At 40.7% G+C, this 14,583-nt stretch overlaps 1 long non-coding RNA gene across 1 annotated transcript; it reads left to right on the plus strand.

The window, feature by feature from the left end:
• The first annotated feature begins 8,225 nt into the window (after positions 1-8,225).
• LOC123133497 (uncharacterized) lies at positions 8,226-10,809 on the plus strand. Its single transcript, XR_006465273.1, has 5 exons — positions 8,226-8,314; positions 9,102-9,223; positions 9,955-9,992; positions 10,169-10,260; positions 10,479-10,809. It is a non-coding gene; the product is annotated as an uncharacterized lncRNA (long non-coding RNA).
• The last annotated feature ends 3,774 nt before the right edge of the window (positions 10,810-14,583 follow it).

The raw sequence follows: 14,583 nt of genomic DNA on the forward strand, positions 1-14,583 counted from the left end.
TTTTCCTGAAGACTTTGAAAGTGAAGAAATTGGTGTGACCTTGAAGACTTGGATATTCATGCGAGGATTATGAAGCGTGAAGACTTTTGTTTTCGTAGTTTCTTTTTCTCCTTCTTGATTCATAGGAAACACCGTACTATTAAAGGGGGTTGAGGTAATATTAAGGAAACTGATTTCCATGTGATGCTCATCTCAAAATCCTACACCTACCTAATCCTTCGAGTGAAGCCATTGGAAATCTCATATCAGTTCAGTCAATTTCTTCAGTGACAGAGACGAGATCTTCTGGTCTCTGAGTTATATATTCTGACTCAGGAGTTAGGAATTCACCAGTGTGAATTGCCTACACAGTGAGGAACATGATAGGCCTGAGGAATTCGAACCTCAAATATCCGACCGTTGCTGAGCCGCGCGCCAACTGTTCCAAAAATATCCTACCACCTAACGGTATGATGAAGAAGTTGTTGGTGTCGGTGTACAACAGTAGGGGCTCTACTTTTGACCCATTTACTTGTGCACGGGCAGTCAGAGCCACCCGCCACGGCCATGCATAAACAGGACGAGAGAGGGAATCCGGAGAAAAGCCGAAGGCACAAGACAAACAAAGCAATCACAAGGACCAAGGCCACAGAGATCGGATGGACGAAGCAAGTTTCCCCGGCATGGCCTTCCCGGGGCAGCCTCAGCGGCCCCGGCAAGACCCTTGTCGGGGCAACTCGCCCACACTAACAGAGCGAGCCACCTTCGAGCACACCAACGCTAAACAAACGCACTGGGACAGGGCTCGGGAGGCACATCCGTGGTGGCATGCAGATCCTTGTGAAGACAAAGAATATCCAAGATCAGATGAGGATTGGAAGGTAACGATCCTCGGCAGGGTTTTTTCTGAGGAAGCCCACAAGACCCCCGGCAAGGTCCTTGCCGGGGGCAAACAGCGCGCCACAGCAAGACCCTTGCCAGGCCACCCGGCAAGGCCCTCGCCGAGGGCGCCAGCAGGGCCACCGCCAAGCCCACATCAGCCAAGCCCCCACCACCGATCGCATGCAGCTGCCGACCCAACCAGCTGGGCAGGCACCTGCGTGGCAGCATGCAGCCCTTTGTGGAGGCTCCACCACCGCACCACCTCAGCTGCTTGCCTGCCTACATGGCACCGCATGCATCGCTGGCCAGGGCATGTGTCGAAGCGAGCAGGAGCGGCGATGGATGGGACGGGCCTCGCCCCCGTCCCCGATCAAGTGAAGGGACACCTAAGCCTCGCATTAAATGTGCCTTGTCCTGTAATACCAGCAATAAGCTCGCAACACTGTAGAACTTTCCACCTCCTGTGTGCCACAATGGCAGCCCCTTTCGCCTATAAAAGGAGGCCCGTGGCGCACTAGAAAAGGATTCGGCTTTTTCGAACCTGGCAGTGATGACCCACAAGTGTAGGGGATCTATCATAGTCCTTTCGATAAGTAAGAGTTTCGAACCCAACGAGGAGCAGAATGAAATGATAAGCGGTTTTCAGTAAGGTTTTCTCTGCAAGCACTGAAATAGTAGGTGATAGATAGTTTTGTGTAAGATAAATAGTAACGAGCAAAAAGTAAATAAAGTAAATAAAGTGCAGCAAGGTGGCCCAAACCTTTATGTAGCAAAGGATAAGCCTGGACAATTCTAATAATGAGAAAGGAGCTCCCGAGGACACATTGGGAATTATCGTCAAGCTAGTTTCATCACATTCGTAAGATTCGCATTCGGTACTTTGATAATTTGATATGTGGGTGGACCGGCACTTGGGTACTGCCCTAACTTGGACAAGCATCCCACTTATGATTAACCCCTATTGCAAGCATCCGCAACTACAAAAAGGAGTATGAAGGTAAACCTAACCACAACATTAAACATATGGGTCCATATCAACCCCTAACGAAGCAACGCATAAACTAGGGTTTAAGCTTCTGTCACTCTAGCAACCCATCATCTACTTATTACTTCCCTATGCCTTCCTCTAGGCCCAAATAATGGTGAAGTGTCATGTAGTCGACGTTCACATAACACCACTAGAGGAAAGACAACATACATCTCATCAAAATATCAAACGAATACCAAATTCACATGACTACTAATAGCAAGACTTCACCCATGTCCTCAGGAACAAACGTAACTACTCACAAAGCATATTCATGTTCATAATCAGAGGAGTAATAATATGCATAAAGGATCTGAACATATGATCTTCCACCAAGTAAACAAATTAGCATCAACTACAAGGTGTAATCAACACTACTAGCAACCCACAAGTACCAGTTTGTGGTTTTGATACAAGATTGGATACAAGAGATGAACTAGGGTTTTTAGAGGAGATGGTGCTGGTGAAGATGTTGCTGGAGATTGACTCCCTCCCAATGAGAGGATCGTTGGTGATGACGTTGGTGATTATTTACCCCTCCCGGAGGGAAGTGTCCCCGGCAAAACAGCTCCGCCAGAGCCCTAGATTGATTCTGCCAAGGTTCCGCCTCGTGGCGGCGGAGTTTTGTCCCGTAATCTTGCCCACGATTTTTTCCAGGGAAAGAGTGATGATATAGCAGAAGATGGACAACGGAGGCCCACCAGGGGGCCCAGGAGATAGGGGGTCGTGCCCTACAGGGGGGGCGCCCCCCTGTCTCCTGGACAGGGTGTGGGGCCCCTGGCCTATTTCTTTCGCTCATAAATTCTTAATACATCCAAAAAGTTGTTTCGTGGAGTTTTAGGACTTTTGGAGTTGTGCAGAATAGGTTTCCAACGTTTGCTCCTCTTCCAGCCAGAATTCCAGATGTCGGCATTCCCCCTCTTCATGGTAAACCTTGTAAAATAAGAGAGAATAGCCATAAGTATTGAGATATAATGTGTAATAACAGCCCATAATGCAATAAATATTGATATGAAAGCATGATGCAAAATGGATGTATCAACTCCCCCAAGCTTAGACCTTGCTTGTCCTCAAGCGGAAGCCGAAATCGAAAAATATATACGCATGCTTAGAGATAGAGGTGTCGATAAAAATAAAATACGGACATGAGGGCATCATGATCATTCTAATAACAGCAACATATATAGATTTTGTCATATGATTTCCTATGCTCAAGTAATTAGCAATTCACAATGTCAAGTATGGTTCATAAACTTCATTGGGAACTAACAAACTATAATCTCGGTCATTGAAGCAATTGCAATTTATCGTAACATCAGAAAGAGTCAATAATAAAGCTTTTCGACAAGCTCACATACTCAACTATCTCGTAGTCTCCCATAATTGCTAACACTCACGCAATATGTGTGGTTATAGAGTTTCAGCCGGACACTAAGAAAGATAGGGGCTTATTGTGTTGCCTCCCGACGTATTCACCTTTAGGTGATGTCAACAATAATAGCCTATGCCAACTTACATCCAATTGGATATATGTATCATGATCTTTCAAACACAAGGAGCTTGCCAAAGGATAAAATGAAAATGGGAAAGGTGAGGATCACCTTGACTCAAGCATAAAGTAAAAACATAAAGTAAAAGATAGGCCCTTCGCAGAGGGTAGCAGAGGTTGTCATGCGCGTTTAGGGTTGATGCACGAAATCTTAATGCAAAAGAACGTCACTTTATATTGCCCCTTGTATGTGGACCTTTATTATGCAATCCATCGCTTTTATTACTTCCACAACAAGTTCGTACAAAGCTTATTTTCTCTGCACTAATAAGTCATACATATTTAGAGAGCAATTTTTTATTGCTTGCACCGATGACAACTTACTTGAAGGATCTTACTCAATCCATAGGTAGGTATGGTGGACTCTCATGGCAAAACTGGGTTTGAGGATATTTGGAAGCACAAGTAGTATCTCTACTTGGTGCAAGGAATTTGGCTAGCAAGAGGGTGAAAGGAAAGCTCCACATGTTTGGAAGGTCAATGACAATATACTTTAACTGAGATGTCAGAAAACATAAACCATTACGTTGTCTTCCTTGTCCAACATCAACTCTTTTAGCATGTCATACTTAATGAGTGCTTCACAATCATAAAAGATGTCCAAGATAATATATTTATATGTGAACCCCTCTTTCCTTATCACTTCCTATTAATTGCAACGATGACCAAGGCTAGTTCATCAACTCTCAACAATTTTTATGCCTCATACTTTCTATGTGTGAAGTTATCACGATCCGTAAGATCAATATGAACTCTTTTTGTTCTTTCTACTTTCACAAGATCATAGCAACATAGCAAAGCCCTTGACTCAACACTAATCTTTATTATAGATAGCACACGGACTCGCTTACATAAAGAGATCACAATGCAAGACTCAAAACTACTTGATATCCAAACTTCAATCTACTAGATCAAGATACTACTAAAAGGATCGAACTTAAATAAAGCGGTAAAGATAGGAGTGTGATGGTGATACGATACCGGGGCACCTCCCCCAAGCTTGGCAGTTGCCAAGGGGAGTTCCCATACCCATGTGATTATTTCTTCGGAGGTGGTGAAGTGGGAATTGTTGATGATGTAAGCTTGTCGTCCGTCTTCCAAGGCATAGGCTCTCCATCATAAAAGGATGATCGAGTCTCCGGGATCCTTAAATCTGCAGCCATACTCATTCGCTTGAATCTATATTCATGCTCACAGTTCTAGTTTTGCAGGTCATAAATCTGGGCTTGGAGGTGCTCGATTTTCTCTTGAAGCTTTAAGATGGTCTCCCCGATGACTTTGGCATCCAGCTTGTGGTTGTTGGTGAACTCCGTGATCATCATCTGGTTGGCATTGAGTCCACGCTCCACCATCCCTTGACACTTGAAAACTTCTTGCTCCATGGCTTCGAGCTTTGTCTCCATGCTCCCAGTACGCCTTGGTCCCTCCACATCGCGGATGTGCAGCACCCCCTCACGCATCTCAATGGTTTGAGGGTGATGCAGCACCTCCGCGAGATAGGTGTTGATAACCCTCTCGAAAAACTTGTCCTTGGGAGTGCTTGGAGATGACATGATGCTCTAGATCTGAAACAGAAACAGCTCGAAATGAAAATAGAGGATATTTGCGTGATACAGTGGTCAAAACCTTCGGGAGTATATATAATGAATTTTTACCGACCAAAATACGTAACATACAAGAAAATGGAGTCTCGGAGGCACACGAGGTGCCCACGAGACAGGGGGCGTGCCCTACGGGGGGCGCGGCCTCCTCTCTCATGGGAGCCTCGTGTCCCTTTCGGACTACTTCTTTCTTCCTAAAATTCTTAAATAATCCAAAACTGATAAAAATTGCCATTAGAGTTGTTTTGGAGTCAGTTTACTTACCGTACCACGTACCTATGCCTTTTCGGGGTCTGGAACATTCTGGAAAGTGTCTCTTATGTATTCCTCAGGGGTTATGGTTTCAATAATATTAGTTTCAACATTGATAGGATTACCTAAAATATAATGTTTAATTCTTTGACCATTTACCACCCTCGGATTTGTGCCTTCGAAGTTGTTGATTTTTATAGCACCAGAATGATAGACCTCCTCGATAACGTAGGGACCTTCCCATTTTGAGAGAAGTTTTCCTGCAAAAAATCTTAAACGAGAGTTGAATAATAACATATAATCTCCTACGTTAAACTCACGCTTTTGTATCCTCTTATCATGCCAACGTTTGACTTTTTCTTTGAAAAGCTTGGCATTCTTATATGCTTGGGTTCTCCATTCATCAAGTTAGCTAATATCAAACAACCTCTTCTCACCGGCAAGTTTTAAGTCATAATTGAGCTCTTTAATAGCCCAATATGCTTTATGTTCAAGTTCAAGAGGTAAATGACATGCTTTTCCATAAACCATCTTATATGGAGACATACCCATAGGATTTTTGTATGCAGTTCTATAGGCCCATAAGGCATCATCAAGTTTTTTGGACCAATTCTTTCTAGATCTATTCACAGTCTTTTGCAAAATTAATTTGAGCTCTCTATTTCTCAACTCTACTTGACCACTAGACTGCGGGTGATAAGGAGATGCGATTCTATGATTGACATCATACTTAGCAAGCATCTTACGAAAAGCACCATGAATAAAGTGTGAACCACCATAGGTCATAAGATATCTAGGGACTCCAAACCTCGGAAAAATAACTTCTTTAAGCATTTTAATAGAAGTGTTATGATCAGCACTACTAGTTGGAATAGCTTCTACCCACTTAGTAACGTAATCAACAGCAACTAAAATATGTGTATAACCATTAGAGGCAGGAAAAGGTCCCATATAATCAAAGCCCCAAACATCAAACGGTTCAATAACAAGAGAATAATTCATAGGCATTTCTTGACGTCTACTAATGTTACCTATTCTTTGACATCCATCACAAGATAAGACAAACTTGCGAGCATATTTGAAGAGAGTAGGCCAATAAAAACCAGATTGTAGTACCTTGTGTGCAGTTCTATCTCCAGTGTGGTGTCCACCATAAGATTCAGAGTGACACTTGAGTATGATTTGTTCCTATTCATGCTCAGGCACACAATGTCTAATAATACCATCTACTCCTTCTTTATAAAGGTGTGGATCATCCCAGAAGTAATGTCTTAAATCATAAAAGAACTTTTTCTTTTGCTGGTATGTGAAACTCGGTGGTATATATTTAGCAACAATGTAATTAGCATAATCAGCATACCAAGGAGCAATACGAGAAGCATTGACAACCGCTAATTGTTCATCAGGAAAACTATCATTAATAGGAAGTGGGTCATCAAGAACATTCTCTAACCTAGACAAGTTGTCTGCAATGGGGTTCTCAGCTCCCTTTCTATCAATAATATGCAAGTCAAATTCTTGGAGCAAAAGAACCCATCTAATGAGTCTAGGCTTAGCATCTTTCTTTTCCATAAGATATTTAATAGCAGCATTATCAGTGTGAATAGTAACTTTGGAATCAACAATATAAGGTCTAAACTTATCACATGCAAATACAACTGCTAAGAACTCTTTTTCAGTAGTAGCATAATTTATCTGGGCAGAATCAAGAGTCTTACTAGCATATTGGATAACATTCAATTTCATATCGGCTCTTTGCCCTAAAACAGCACCTACAGCATAATCACTAGCATCACACATAATTTCAAAAGGTAAATTCCAATCAGGTGGCTGAACAATAGGTGATGTGATCAAAGCTTTCTTAAGTGTTTCAAATGCTTCTACACAATCATCATCAAAGACAAAAAGGAATATCTTTTTGCAATAAATTAGTCAGAGGCCTAGAGATTTTAGAAAAGTCTTTAATGAACCTCCTATAAAACCGGCATGACAAAGGAAACTTCTTATACCTTTTATGTCCTTGGGACATGGCATCTTTTCAATAGCATCAACTTTAGCTTTATCAACTTCAATACCTCTCTCAGAGATCTTGTGCCCCAAGACATTGCCTTCATTAACCATAAAGTGACACTTTTCCCAATTAAGGACGAGACTAGTGTTTTCGCATCTCTGCAAAACTCGATCAAGGTTGCTCAAACAATCATCAAAAGAGGACCCATAGACGGAGAAGTCATCCATGAATACCTCACAAATCTTTTCACAAAAATCAGAGAATATAGCCATCATGCATCTTTGAAAGGTAGCAGGTGCATTACACACTACAAGGAAACCCCCGATAAAGCAACGAAAATTCTACAACGTCTTGAGTATATGTTGTAAAATTCATAATAGACACACATATATGAGTTGTAGCATATGCGTTGTAGATTTTAAGCACATAACCCTACGAGGAAAGGAGAGGGAGACGCGCGAGAAACAGAGCCCACGACTCCCTCGTCTCTCCCGAATCGCTGCCACCATTGCCTCGTCTCCCTTGCGCCGACCCTCCCCACCTCCCACCTCAAAGCTCTGGAGGCTGTCAGATCCGCCAAATCCCGACCCAACCGTCCCTCTCGCGTCCCATCATGATCTCTTCACACGGCTCCTCGCCGCTCTACGTGCGGCGGCTCCATCAGGTAATGTCCGGCGAATCCCGCCACCGTGAAGCACAGGCCGAGGTCCCTTCGATCCGTGGAGCCCTCCCATCCAGCTAGATCCATCGCTTGAGTCCACCACAGCCCACCCACGACCCATCCCCCATGGCTAGGGTTCCGGGCGTCGGATCTGGTGCCAGTGGCCATGTCGTTGTCGTCCTCGTCTCATCCGCTGAGTGCATCCCCTCCCCTAGCTTCATCATCTCTCTCTCCCTTGTCTAACCTCCGCTCTTCACTTCTCATGTAGACGTGCGGGGAGGAACGTCCAGTGGACAACCTTGCTGCGGCTCGGGATGAAGCAGCCACGAGCTTCCTCCTCCTCCGGCTTCAGGTGAGTTGGTCCATTCCTCCCTCTGCTCTGGTTTGTGGCAGATCAGGAGAAATTTTTGTTCTGGTGGTGTTAGGATTTTCTACTGCTTGGGATCAACCGCCTGCTGGTTGAGGTCAATTTGATTTTGTTTTGCTGCTAAAGTGTCAAAGCAGAGGACGACCACATACTGGACTGAGTCCCAATGTGTTGAGGCTGGGAAGGTCGGCATGGCCTCCAACCATGGCAATACACCTACTATGTTGCTGCCTTGCAAGCAGTAGTGGCTAGAAATCAACCACTGGCTGCATATTCTTTCTATGGTAACATTATTGTAGTGAGGGATTCTGTAGCCCATCTACGCAGTAACCAGTGTGTTTGAGGCAATTAGAATGGAAAACACCTAGGTATAGTTAAAAAACCAGGTTAGGGTCTAATTAATACAGTATATATCTCCAAGGCCCTGATTATTTTCTTTTCCAATCTTTAGTATTCTCCTGTTTCAGGTTTTGACCATGGCCAACATATATTCTTTTAGGCTAATTACTAAATCAATCTTACGATGGTTCATGTGGCAGTGGAGGTGTAGCAACGGCAGTTTGAAGCAGATTAGGCGCCCCGGGCGTCTTTGCCAGCGAGGCTGTCGAGTGAAGGAAATGGCAGTGTGGCGATTTGTTTTCTATTCTCCATCCTTAAAGCTCATAACAGAAGAAAGAACTATACAATTGACTTTATCACTGTAGTTTTATTAAGAAAAAAATCTGTCTTTTACGCATGTATTGATTCTCCTCTTGACTCGATTGTGTTGTAGGGAGTGAAAGCATCCAGTTGGGGTGGTTTGCAGCTCTGGTCGCCTCCAGCAGCACTACATAATCAAAGTTCCAAACAATAGTACTGCACTGCTACCTCCAGCCAACCACAACATAATCATTGGTGTGTTTCTTATCTAGAAAATTTGAGTGATGTACGTGTTTATTTCAGAAAACATTTCTTAATGAAGGTTTATATAAGACAGATATTCCTGTACATTAGCTTTAGTTTGTTTCTAACTAGAAAGTGTGGTTTCCTTTTTTTACATGAACTCACTAAAGCATGGGATCCATTCGGGGTTCCTATAGATAGCTAATATTAGGAGCACACAAGATTTAGAATCCTGCTATGTAATTAAAGGAAATCACAATATTGACTAATATCCTCTATATTACTAACCCCGGATCCCAGACTTTTAAATATAAATTATAATTTGGAAAGTTTATTTATAGGAATGATAAATAGTTTGTATAAATGCCTTTATGAAAATAAATTTATTTCAGCAACATGGAAGCCAACACAGCATCACATGTAATATTTTTCAATTAGTTAAAAGTATGCTTCTTTTAAAATTTATGGTTTTATTTTTTCTTACATAAGAATATTCTAGTTATACATGGCCAACTAAAATTGTCGTGCATACACACTGGTTGATGACTAGTCTAACTAACTCAGGGATAAATTCATTGAGTAAGATGTAAAGTTGCCAAGATAGTAACTAGGACACATAGAACGGGACAAATATGATTATCTCCTTTTATTAAGTAGGAATGGAACTTGATGAAGCTTTACTTGTGTTGCGCTGTTCTAGAGATGCATGAGACACCTGTAACCTTTTCCCCCTGGCTTTGCAGCTGCACGCACCACTTGTTGTAGGGGGACACCATGGAAGGTATACACTCTCCCTCTCCCTACTGTACTACTGCTCGTTGTGTCCATGACCATTGAGCCACGCTAGGTTCTATGCTGTTGTCGATGCAAATTTATAAGACTTGGGGATGTAGGCTTTAGTAGATATATTTAGCAATAAATAAATATGTCGGTTGACACAAAACTGTTTGACTGTAGGTGTACAAAATTAGCAATGGATCTCTAGGCTGGTGATGACCATGTAAATTCGTTTCAGTGGATTTGGGGCTGTACGTTTGTTCCAAAGCATGGTGAGCACATGTAGGTTTGTTTATTTCCTGTTGGATGACTGAAACCAACTAGAGCTAAATGTTTTGGTTCAGTTTCCGATGACAAACTATTTTGGTTCAGTTTGCTAATTAAATGGAGAAGAGAAGAGAAGTAGTACTGTCACTCACATTGCCTTTGAATGCACAACAGCGCTTAGGCTACTGTTCATATAATGTTATTGAGCCATGTTGTTCTGCAGGCTATGTCATATATTGTGGCGTCTGGATTAGTAAACACTCATGCCGGCATATTTTCAGAATCATAACAGGGACGTAGTTTGCTACAGTTCTAAGTTATGATCCTAAATTTAAACTTGATGGTGCTCAAATTAAAGTACATTTTGGGCAGTGTAATACAACACTTGCGAAAACTGAAGATTTGGTACAGAGTCGCAAAAACTGCAAAACTATTGGTAATGCAGAAAAAATATATTGCATGGCCTTCAACCTTTGTACGTGTCTAATATCCTGCCTTTATCACTACTTGCATCATGTCAATGCATTATGTGTTAACAATTCATTTTGTTATTTTCTTTGCTGATTGAAAAGGTATATGGATGATTATATGGGTGCGTAACAAGTATACTGCAACGATGATGATGATATTCTGGTTCATGATGATGGATGCTTTCAATTTTAGTTAAGTTGTGGGACGTTCCTGTTGGACGATGTTCCTCAGTTAGTTTCACTTAAGTTGTAGGGATGTTGATGGATGATTTTAGTTCAGATTTTGCTGTCAAGAAAATATTAGATTATGCGTCACATTTGGATGATGTTCCTCCTATAATATCCATTATTGTAATCCAACAGTTTTATCTAATATATGATTTCTTCCTCTTGTGAGTATATTCTCTTATTTTTTCCCACTTGATACACATAATTATCATTATTATGTGGAGCATTAATTTAATTGCTGGCATTATACAATATTGTTTATATTATATATGCACAAACACCTAAAGCCTTGGAAATTCTCTATTGCCTAGCAATCAGAACTAACACCAACGTATAAAAGTGTTGTAAAAACCGGTTTTATGCGTTGTACTCTTGCAACGGTCCCTTTTACCAATGGTAGTATAAGCGTTGCATTATGCGCTAGCAACGCCGGATAAGGTTACACATCCCAATCCGTTGGTAAAGACCCTAGCAACGCATATATGGACTTTTAGATACGGAAAAAAGCGTTGCTATAGGTATGGTCATGTTGTAGTGACATAAACCAAAAGGCATACGTCTATAAGAAAAAGTACCAAAAGGGCAAGTAAAAGTAGTTTTAGATTGATCCTTCGCGGACACAGGTATTTGAGAGAAGCCACAATAACCATCTAGAAAGCAAAAAATTGTGTGTTTGGATAGCCTTTCTAGCATTTTATCAATAAAAGGTAAAGGGTAATGATCTTTCTTAGTAGCTTTATTTAACTTACGAAAATCAATTACCATCCTATAGCATGTAATAATTCTTTGCGGGATCAATTCATCTTTATCATTAGGAACAACGGTAATACCTCCCTTTTTAGGGATACAATGGACAGGGCTTACCCATTCACTATCAGCAACGGGATAAATAATACCTGCCTCAAGGAGTTTTAGAATCTCCTTTCTTGCCACTTCCTTCATTTTAGGATTTAATCGTCTTTGAGGATCACTAACTGGTTTGGCATCTTTCTCCACTGAAATTTTGTGTTGACATAATGTGGGACTAATGCCCTTAAGATCGTCCAGAGTATATCCAATAGCAGCTCAGTGCTTCTTTAGATTTTTTAATAATCTTTCTTCTTCTTTCTCTGAAAGGTTAGCACTAATAATAACAGGATATATTTCTTTTTCATCAAGGTAAGCATACTTGAGATTATCAGGTAAGGGTTTGAGTTCGAAGACGGGATCACCCTTGGGTGGAGGGGGATCCCCAAGAATTTCAACGGGAAGGTTATGTTTTAGCATAGGTTCTTGTTTAAGGAACACTTCATCTATTTCTTCCCTTTCCTTCATAAACATGTCGTTTTTATGGTCTAACAAATATTGTTCTAACGGATCAGTTGGAGGAACAGCAATGGAAGCAAGACCAATAATTTCATCCTTACTAGGTGGTTCCCTTTCACGAGGTTGTCTAATAAATTTAGCGAAATTAAACTCATGAGACATACCATCTATGCCAACAGTGACAATATTCTTTTAATCTTGGGACAATTGCATTTTTACCCCTAGTTGGTTCCTACCCACGGGTTTTGCCCTTACTTTTCGAGCTTGCTCAGTTTTGCCCTCACTTTTTCCGTCGAGGTCCCTCGAATGCCCTTTGACCGTTTGACCAAAACTTTGAAAATTCATAACTAATTCATATGAACTCAGAAAAATGCAAATAAGATAGCAAAACATTCAGATAAACATTACCTTTATGTGCATATCATGTGCATTCAGGACAAAAGCACCCTTTAAACTACCCGAGGTAATTAATGTTATTAACATTATCAAAAATAAAAAGTTACAAACAATATATTTTTTCATGAATAAAAATTACATGCAAATGTAGGTGATGTTTTCTGAACATCATGATATCTTATTTGCATTTTTCTGAGTTCGTATCAACTTGTTATGAAGTTTCCAAATAATGGTCAAAGTCGTTAGAACATTCTTAACAAGATGATACGAACTCAGAAAAATGCAAATAAGATATCTGGATTTTCAGAAAACATCACCTACATTTGCATGTAATTTTTATTCATGAAAAAAATATTGTTTATACCTTTTTATTTTTAATAATGTTAATAACATTAATTACCTCAGGCAGTTTAAAGGGTGCTTTCGTCCTGAATGCAAATGATATGCATATAAAGGTAACGTTTATCTGAACATTTTGATATCTTATTTTCATTTTTCTGAGTTCATATGAATTAGTTATGAATTTTCAAAGTTTTGGTCAAATGGTCAAAGGGCATTCGAGGGACCACGATGGAAAAAGTAAGGGCAAAACTGAGCAAGCTCGAAAAGTAAGGGCAAAACCCGTGGGTAGGAACCAACTAGGGGTAAAAATGCAATTGTCCCTTTAATCTTAGCACTAGCAGTATTCAAGAAGGGTCTACCAAAAATAATGGGACAAAAATCATCTTGCGGGGAACCAAGAACAAGAAAATCAGCAGGGTATTTAATCTTCCCACACAAGACTTCATCATCTCTAACAATCCCAATAGGTTTAATGGTGTCCCTATTAGCAATCTTAATAGCAACATAAATGTCTTCTAATTCAACGGGTGCAATATCGTGCATAATTTCTTTATAAAGATCATAAGGTATCGCATTAGCACTAGCACCCATATCACATAAGCCATGATAACAATGATCTCCTATTTTAACAGAAATAACAGGCATGCCTACAACAGGTCTACGTGTCTTAGTATCGGGTCTAGCAATATTAGCAGTTTCACCCAAGAAAGAGATAACATGCCCATCTAAGTCCTCATCCAAGAGATCGTTAATCATAGCAATACCAGGTTCAACATTAATTTTCTAGGAGGTGTATAGGTCCTAGTATTACTCTTACGAACAACAGTCGAAGCTTTAACATGATCTTTTATCCTAACAGGAAAAGGAGGTTTTTCAACATAAGCAGTAGGAATAATAAGATCACTATATGTAATAGTCTTTTCTTCGACTGTAATAGGTGCAACTACTTTCACTTCAACAGGAGGGTTATATTTAAACCACTTCTCTTTAGGGAGATCAACATGAGTAGCAAAAGTTTCACAAAAGGTAGCTACTATCTCAGAGTCAAGTCCATACTTAGAGCTAAATCCAGGGAAAGCATCGATATCCATAAAAGATTTAACACAATCGAACTTAGGTGTCATACCTGACTCCTTACCATCGTCGGAACCCCAATCTTCAGAGTTGCGTTTAATTCTTTCCAATAAGACCCATTTGAAATCAATAGTCTTCAGCATATAGGAACCAGCACAAGAAGTATCGAGCAGGTTGCGATTATCAAGAGAAAGCCGAGCATAAAAATTCTGAATAATCATTTCCTGAGAGAGCTCATGATTGGGGCATGAATATAACATTGACTTAAACTCCCCCAATCTTGAGCGATGCTTTCTCCTTTGCATGGCCAGAAATTATATATGTAATTACAATCACAATGAACAAGATGCATAGGATAGAACTTCTGGTGAAATTCCAACTTCAACCGCTTATAATTCCAAAATCTCGTATCATCACATAGCCTATACCATGTCATTGCCTCTCCCTTCAAAGATAAAGGGAAAAACTTCCTTTTGACAACATCATCGGCGATACCTGCAAGCTTAGATAATC

Source organism: Triticum aestivum, chromosome 6B (assembly GCF_018294505.1).
Source record: "Triticum aestivum cultivar Chinese Spring chromosome 6B, IWGSC CS RefSeq v2.1, whole genome shotgun sequence".
NCBI lineage: Eukaryota > Viridiplantae > Streptophyta > Magnoliopsida > Poales > Poaceae > Triticum > Triticum aestivum.